The following is an 8,240-nucleotide window of genomic DNA, read 5'->3' as shown; positions in this document are numbered from 1 at the left end:
TTCTGGAACCAAATATTTTTCCTCAAAAAGACAGATAGACATCTGTAGCTTGTTCAAAGATGTCAGTCTCTCAAGTCTGTTAGATGCTTTTGAAAATTGCCTGTTTCGTGCTGTTAATGTTCCAGAGCAAACCATTCCACTGAAGACACTAACTGAGGGTGCTCTGAAACGAGGTAGAAGGGAATGTATTTATGGAGCTCAGCCATAATTTGAAGCAGCAGCTTTTGTCCACTGTGTCCACAACTTGAACTTTATTTTAAAATGTGTGTTTGTATTTAAATTCTTTTGATTTTTTTTAATTACTGTTTTTAAAATGAACATAAGTTTCCCTGGAGTATAATGTATTCAGTGGGCAAGATCAGAAACCTTTACATGTTCTGTCACATAATCAGGTCTTTAGCATAAAGGTTGGGAAAACTCTGAAAGCATCTTCTTGAAGCGCACTTTAGGCTATCTTAAACCCTATTCTGTCTGATGCTGATCCTTTTAAAATCTCCAGTGAGATTATGATTCATTTGTCGTTGCTAGATGTCATTTTGTTAACACTGTACAAAGGCAGGGCAGCATGTGAAACCAGCAAGTTGGTTTTTTATTATTGTATTACTCTGAAAAAGAGAAAAACTAACCAGATCTTTGTTTCTAGTGTGAAATACTCTCCTTAGTTTGAGAGGACATGTGCAAATCCTCTGCTTTGAATGCCTCATTATAATCAAGTTACAAAATGGAAGAAAATGGTGTTAGGAAAAGATTTTTGAGAAACTTAGCTCCAGTGGTGCAGAACATGCACTTGTTAAAGTCTGCTCTCTCTCTCTCTCATGAAGTCAGTGGGAATCTTTAATGGGAGTTACTGCAAGGCTGTATGGTTTTTTAATGCACTAGCAGATATAATTTCCCATCCAGTCATCTGCACAGTTGTGGTTGGTACACCATAAAGGCTGAAGGCCAAATCCTGCTGTCATTGCACACAGCAGCCCTACTTCAGCAGGGATCGTAAACATGTACTTATGTTACATGAGTTAGTTGCACAATTTTGAGGTTTTTGCTGAAGAGAAATGGGAGAGGGTAGGCTTTCCTTCTGCCTGTTGATCACAGGCTTTGCGTTTCCAATGACTTTATTAGAAGCATCATATATTTACATGCTGCAGAATGAGGCCTGCATGGGGTGGGAAAGATTTTTATGAGTTTAGACCTGCCTAAGAAAACATCAACCATTCTAATTTTAGACAAGTTGCATTCCATATCCGTCTGTTTAGTGGATCAGTCTGATGTTTACTGCTTAGTAAATTACATTTAGTCTCTTTTTTTAAGTTTCCTTGAGGGCTTTGCCTGCCATCAGCTAGTGTAAAATAGTGCCAAGGACTTCCAGACATACCCTTAGAGCCAAACTGTGCTAGCTTCACATACCACAGTCCCATCAAAAGCAATGAAAGCTGGACTGGGCACATGAACTGCAAACCCCCCTGATGTCCAGTTACATGTCCTGCCTCGCTTTGTAGAGATTGATGACTTCCTGGAAAAAAACCCACATGGTGCCAATTCACCCCAGTTAAAAATGTATTGAAGTCAAGGAAATTATATTAGACATGACTGTAGTCTACCAATTCCCGTCCTGTGCATAGGCAGAACTCCAAGGGAAAGTAATGGGAGTTTCCGTTACAGAGTTTGCAGAACGAAGCCTACGTAATGAACTATGACAAAATGTCAACTTTGTGTAAACTCTCCTGGTAGGTGTGTATAAAGGTTTTTAAGAAATCTTCGTTGGAACACACCAGAGAATAATAAACTTGCACCTTGATAGAATAGCTTTATATGTATATACTCTATGTAAATTTTAAACCAGAGGATATGTGTCATTCCTTGTACATATCTGACTAGAACGGTGGCAGTGCTGTGCACTGCTGTTTAGGAGATCCAGATTCTCCAGTCTTGGGTTTCCAACTGTAAAGGCTGCAGGAGACTGCTTGGGACCAGCCAAAACATAGGATGGATAGATGCTCACCACCCACTGCTTAGAAATGAAGGAGCAGGAATTGGAACAGATGTTGGCTATGGAGAAGATTGCTTGCCTCCACTCCTGGCTAAAGGACAAGTGCCTCCTTTGCTGTCATCTCCAGCAGAAGTGATTTATGGTCAAAGAGTGTGGAGAACATTCAGAGCCCTGCTTGGATCAGTCTTTCATAGGGGTCTGGGCTTATAAGGAACCCACACTGCTGGTGTAACATGGGAAGGTCCACGAAAAAGCAGTGTGTATATACATCTACCTATCTGTCTGTCTGTTATCTAATAGCCCAGTGTTTCTGTATTGAATGGTTTCAGTAACCTGTAAACAAGTGATTGCTCCTGTTGTGTTACTGCTTTGAAGTTCTTTGCATGCACTCTGGCATATAATTCTTTAAGAAGAGAAATTATACATATTATATATATATATATTGTAGCTTGCAAAATATTCATGTTGAAGAGCCATGTTTTGTGCAAATTGTACATTTATGTTGTGAACAATATTGCAATATGAACTTTTATTAGTTGTTGGCATTAAAACATGTTTTTATTGATAGTAAATTTGTCACATTATTTTTGAGCGTATGTATGTATCCCAAGCTTTCAAACTCAGGCATTAGATCAACTACTGAAGGAGACTTTTTCTGTGCAGTAGAAATAGCCCAGGCTTTCAGTAAATAGGCAGGTATGCGAGTCCCATTCTGTTTAACGCAAGTTGCAAGGCTGATTCTTCATGCAGTTTATCAGGCCAATACTTCTCTTTTGTCAGTGCTGGAATTTGTGTTTGGTATGAGGATGCTGTTGCCCTCATTTATAACAGAACTAAAACCCCAACCTTGCAAAACAAAGTGCTTAACTCCTACTGCCCTCTGTCTCTGCAGGTGCTTCAATATAAATACAGTGAGGACTTAAGAAACTTCCAATTTCCTGCCAGATAGCCAATGTTATATTTTCAGATGTTCATGCTACATAGTTTTCAATTTAGGGGCTAGATAGAAGTGTAATATCACTATGGCTTTAGGAAAGCTACAGTGTTTGGAGCTTGACCTTGAAACTTTTACCTGATTTCTGAACATCATTGGTGGCTTTGTTTGCTCAATGTTTACCTCTGAGAAATGTATGCTATTGATTTAAATGTTTAATATATTGACTGCCTTTTTTGTATATTTGTTATCATAAAGGTTTGGTTTAAATGCTAACAATTGTGGTCTATTTTCAGACTTTAAATAACATACGGTTCTGTATTTGGAAGGCAAAGTTATTAATGAATATAGCAATTTGGTATTTTATTCCTATTTTATACAGCTGCCCCCATAGGTTATTATCAGATGGCAATGAATATTGCTGAACAGCAGGTGGAACTCCTTTGAGCGTGTTTATGAGCCATCTCTGTTCAATAAAAATTCCATTGTTTTCTAGCCTAGGAAATGGCTGCTGTGAGTGTTTTTGTTGTTTCTTCTCCTCTTCAGGTGTTTCTCAATATACTTCAGACAGCAGCAGGACTGGGCTTCTCCCAGGAACCATCTCCCAGAAACCACACGCATTCAGGATTTTACATCTGGAAGTCCTGGTGCTGTTTTCCCCCATACAGTGCTGTCAGCATGGTTGATGTGCGTGTGAAGAAGTGACACAAAGTCTATTCCCAAAACTTCTCTCTGAGCCCTGATCTGGCAAAAAATGGGCATGTAAGACCAGGGAATGGAGCTCTGTGGTGCTTAAAATTAAGCATCTGCAAATGCATCATAGCCAGACAGTTTGGATGCATGAAGACCCAAAAGCCTGGAAGTCTGCTTCATTACACAACGTTGCTGCAAGTGCATACAAATAAGTTGCAAGTGGGTATCTCAAAGAGAGGCTGGAACTAAACAGAGGGAACTGATTAACTTTGGCATGAGTGTAAAAATCAGGCTTTGAAAAATATTTTTATTTTAGGATTTTTTTAATTAATTTACAATGTTTTCTGTTTTTTATGTTTTACTGGATTTGGGGTCGAGTCCTTTCTTCATAAAGTACTAGATTATTAAGAAACAGGTTGGTCCAGGAGGCAAAAGGTGGTAACATCTTTTCAAGTATGGCCTATATGTGAGTTGTGGGAGTGACACATGGCTCGCACCAGACTGGGTGACTGTCCAGACCAGGATCGAGGCTCTGTTGAATCCTCGAATCCTTGAAAAGCAGCTCACAGGAAACCCTACACTTGTCAAAATTTGGTGAGAGATTTAGGTCCCCTTGCCTGCCTCCCCAGTATCTGGAAAAAAAACAAAGCAAGCTTCACATGTAGCAAACTGGGATGATCTGTCTCCTTTCCCAACCAGTGATACCAGAACAATTTAAAAACATTATTTCTGGGCATCTGAGTTAACTCTTCACTGAGAAAAATAGGGAAGTTCAGCTATAATTGTTAACACCGTTCCTCTGGGTTCTCCATAAAGTCATCTATGGTTTTGATACATTCAGTTCACATTTTTTGAGGGTTTCTGGACAATCTTAACGTGTAGAGATTGAGGGCTATGGCACATGTTCACTGAGCTAATTAAGGTTTAGGACAGTCTTGTCCACTGCTGTGTTTTCTCCTCTATGGGGCAGAAATGGGCAGCAATGTCTAAACCACCACTGCTACATACTAGGGCTCACCTAGAGGAGCCTCAGGTTTTGTCCTGAGGCAAAAGCACTGTCAGAAGTGCTTGATGTAGGTCTGCTGATGGAATCAGTAGTGGAGACATCTGTGTAACAAAAAAGGTCATTGTATGTCTCAGTTTGACTACTTAGAAAGTAACAGTAACATTTAAACCACTCAGTAATATTTTTTAAAAATCTGGATAGTGGCTTATACAGGCGTATTTCTAGGTGTGTAGCAGCATCAGCCAAATTTTTCCATGTCAACAGAGCCTTATATTTTAACAAACACATCTGCAGTGGCTTTAATTTTGTCTAATGAGTGTTTCAAGGAAAATGTTGTTCCAGAGTAGGTGTGTGGGCTGGGTATCGCTAAGCTTTGCTATGAAGATGTAGGACTACAAGGTAAATGATGTCTGTGAACCTGGGCGCATATCCTGGCAGGCTGCCATACCCAGCACCACCCTACTGCCTGGCTACCTTCCTAGAGCTTATCAGCCCCGCTGCTCTACAAGCCCAGTGGCTTGTGTAAGAAGTTGGGGTCTCCTCCTGGAATAACGAATATTTGAAGCAACCAGTACTGACCCACATACTTAGACATGGAAGAAATAAAGATGTGCCACCACTGAGACAAACACTGTCCCTAGTGTCTCCCATTGGTCCCATGGTGCTGGAGGGGTGAGAGTCCTCAGGTATTTTGATGTGTCCATCTGCCCTCAGAGGCGTGATGTAGCCCTGCCACACGCACACATGCCACTTCTCCCAGTGCTCACCCAAGTGTACGCTGACACTGTGGACCTCTGGTTGGCAAAGCCTGGAGCTAGAGGCCATAGCATTGTCTGGGCAATGCACACAGACTGCACTTCCCGCCTGCTGTGAGAACAAGCGTTATGGGGCAGAACTCGCATAACTTGGCTGAGTCCCAGCATGTGGAGCACTGCCAGTTGTTTTTTTTTCCCATACCCATATGTTTACTGACTTTCCTTTACTAGTAAATCCTTAGCATATTGTATCATTCTACAATTCTTTTCAACTTCATTTTTCTCTAAGTTGGCCAAGAACAGCTTGCTAGGTCCTTGACTGTGTCCTACCTTCATGTGCATCTTGGTTCTTCCCCTCCCGCATACCTCTTTTCCTCTCAGCTCTCTACTCCTGGATCCTGGTAGTCCAATGCATTTGAAGTTATTTTTCTCTATTGGCTGTATATGGCAAACGTGACTATTCTCCATATCCAGCCATCTTTTCTCCAGCTTGCGGAGAGGGCACTGATGATATTTCTTTTCCATCCTTTATGTTGGTTCCAGCAGTATCTGACAGCAGTCATTGCAGGGATGATGGGATTCTCACTCCCAAGCTCTCAGCACACATTTGGGGAAGCAGATGCTCTGTAAGCACGCCTCTGCCCTGATAATACATTCACTGTATCCCAATAAGGATTTAATGCCTTTAAGGTGTGTTGAGATCACACTTATTACTAGGCATAGTTAAAAGATAAGTGAGAGACCTAGTTTATTCCATAAAGTTAAGCAAAGAGCACCAAAAGCAATACCTAAGATCTGGGAGAATAAGCCTTAGTGCAAGAATGTTTTATCTTTTAAAGTGAGGAGGTTGGTGCTTTCCCTGAGAACTCCTTAAGGAGATCATGGATGAAATAAAACCAAAGCAGCCTTGTTTCAACTGCCTGAAAACTCTATGCCTAGCTATCAGTTCAAGAGTTCCTCCCTCCAGGCTATGCTGCTGTGTGCAAACAGGGTATGTAGTCTCCCTTGACAAGATGCTGCCCTACTGAGATCTGATCTTTGGTTTCCTCCCACTATTCATGCTCTGTATTTCACAGAAATACACAGGGAATGCAAATAGAGAATCAAAAGGTAACCTTGAGGACTTTTATGGCTGCCCTTGGTGTTTCAAAGCCACTCTTAAGTACTCCTTTCTTTCTTTTCTAAGTTAGAGGACTTCTTGATGTTGTGACTTCGCTTTTAGCTGTTCAGCATCTTTGGGACTGCAACACTAATATTTTGCAGCTCATTTGAGAAAACAGAAAAAAAATTTTGAGTGAGATGCCCTGCTAGTGTATCAATCCCTTTCCCTTCTCATCTGAAGAGGTCAGATGAGCCACAGCCATAAGCCTACAGCACAACTCCTCTCAAAACACATAAAATTCCCTTTGTTTTCTTGCTTACAGCCTGTATGATTTACAGTATGAACCTTTTCATGGCCTTGTAGTACCTTCTAGCTGTCATACTAGAAATGTTTACAGTGCTCTGTCAGTTTCATGATTCAAGGTATTTCAAAGTCCCTGCAGAGCCTTGGACACGGGAGCTTTTCAAGTTTTCAACTAGTTATTGGAGAGCCTACGTGCACCAGCTGCTTCAACATCACTCCTTCATCAAACAGCTCTCTTCTCTCCTTCCTTAGTGTGAAAAGGAATACCATAGCTCTCTGGGCACCTTGACACATCCTCTAAAAAAGAAGCCGGACCTCCCCTTAAATGAAGCCTTTAAGTTTTAGAAGCTCATTTTGAGGAAAGGCCCAAGGTCAGTCTAGACCAGACTATGGCATGAGAATGTTTGATGAAAGTTCTTCTGGTCAGAGACCTTTTATTTCCACAGGATCTGAACTTGGTCCTCGCACCCTTCCCTGGGACAGCCATTTGAGTCCTTGTCTCCTGTTGCACATATCTTTCTTCATGGCCATTTCTTCCACCTAGCAGAGATTCAGAGAGACTTCTGGCAGCTCTACAGCCTCATTCCTGATTAGGCCAGGTCTTTGGGTTCATCACAAAATTCCTCCAATCTTTGTGTCAGAATTCCATCCAAATTAAAAATGAACATCTGCTTTCTTTCCTAATCCTCACACCTCTGTGGCTGAGTCATCTTTGGACACTAACTACCAAGAAGACCATTTTTTACTGGTGTGTTATGACCTATGAGTTGTTCTGGCTGGTTTCTTGGGGTGAGTGGGCTGTACTGGATTTCAGTTACTATCAGTTACTATCATCTCAGGTGTCTGCAGGGAGCGTCCTACCTGGGGCACTACTCTTTCAATCCCATCTCTGCGATTGCCAAGGCACCGTGGAGCAGTAATATATTTAATAGAACAGTCTCTTTTCTTAAGAAGACCCTGAGACCCAGGTCCACATTCCCAGCAAGTGTATGATGGAGAGAAGTACTGGAATCACCCAGCATTTATGGACTGGGTCTCAAAAGAGAAGAAAGATTATTACTAACTGCAGTTCTCTCAGCTGTGATATCCAGATGCACATTTGCTACCTATTTTCCCTCCTTCTTCCTTCTCCAAGTCTCTTTTTTTGGTACTTCTGTTGTTGAGCCTCACCACAGTACACTGCTATTTTGTGATTATGTACACGGTGGGAGGGAAGGTAGAGCATGTGTGCCCCCTCTGGGTATTACTTCAGTAAAAACAAGTCTAGCTCAAGTGTTTCTTGTGCAAACCTCCACGCTGTAAATGTATGTATATCTGCAAAACAACATATCCAGGAACCACAGCCACTGGAAAGTAACCTTGCTTTCCTCCTCTTGGCTGCATAATGCTCCCCTCTGCCTGTCTGTTGGGAATTGCATCCGCTTACACAAAACTTCCCTCCGAATCTGGAGAAAGACTGA

This window comes from Buteo buteo, chromosome 19, assembly GCF_964188355.1.
Source record: "Buteo buteo chromosome 19, bButBut1.hap1.1, whole genome shotgun sequence".
In the NCBI taxonomy this organism is placed as follows: domain Eukaryota; kingdom Metazoa; phylum Chordata; class Aves; order Accipitriformes; family Accipitridae; genus Buteo; species Buteo buteo.
The sequence above is the reverse complement of the archived record's forward strand: the minus strand, read 5'-3'. Positions refer to the sequence as shown.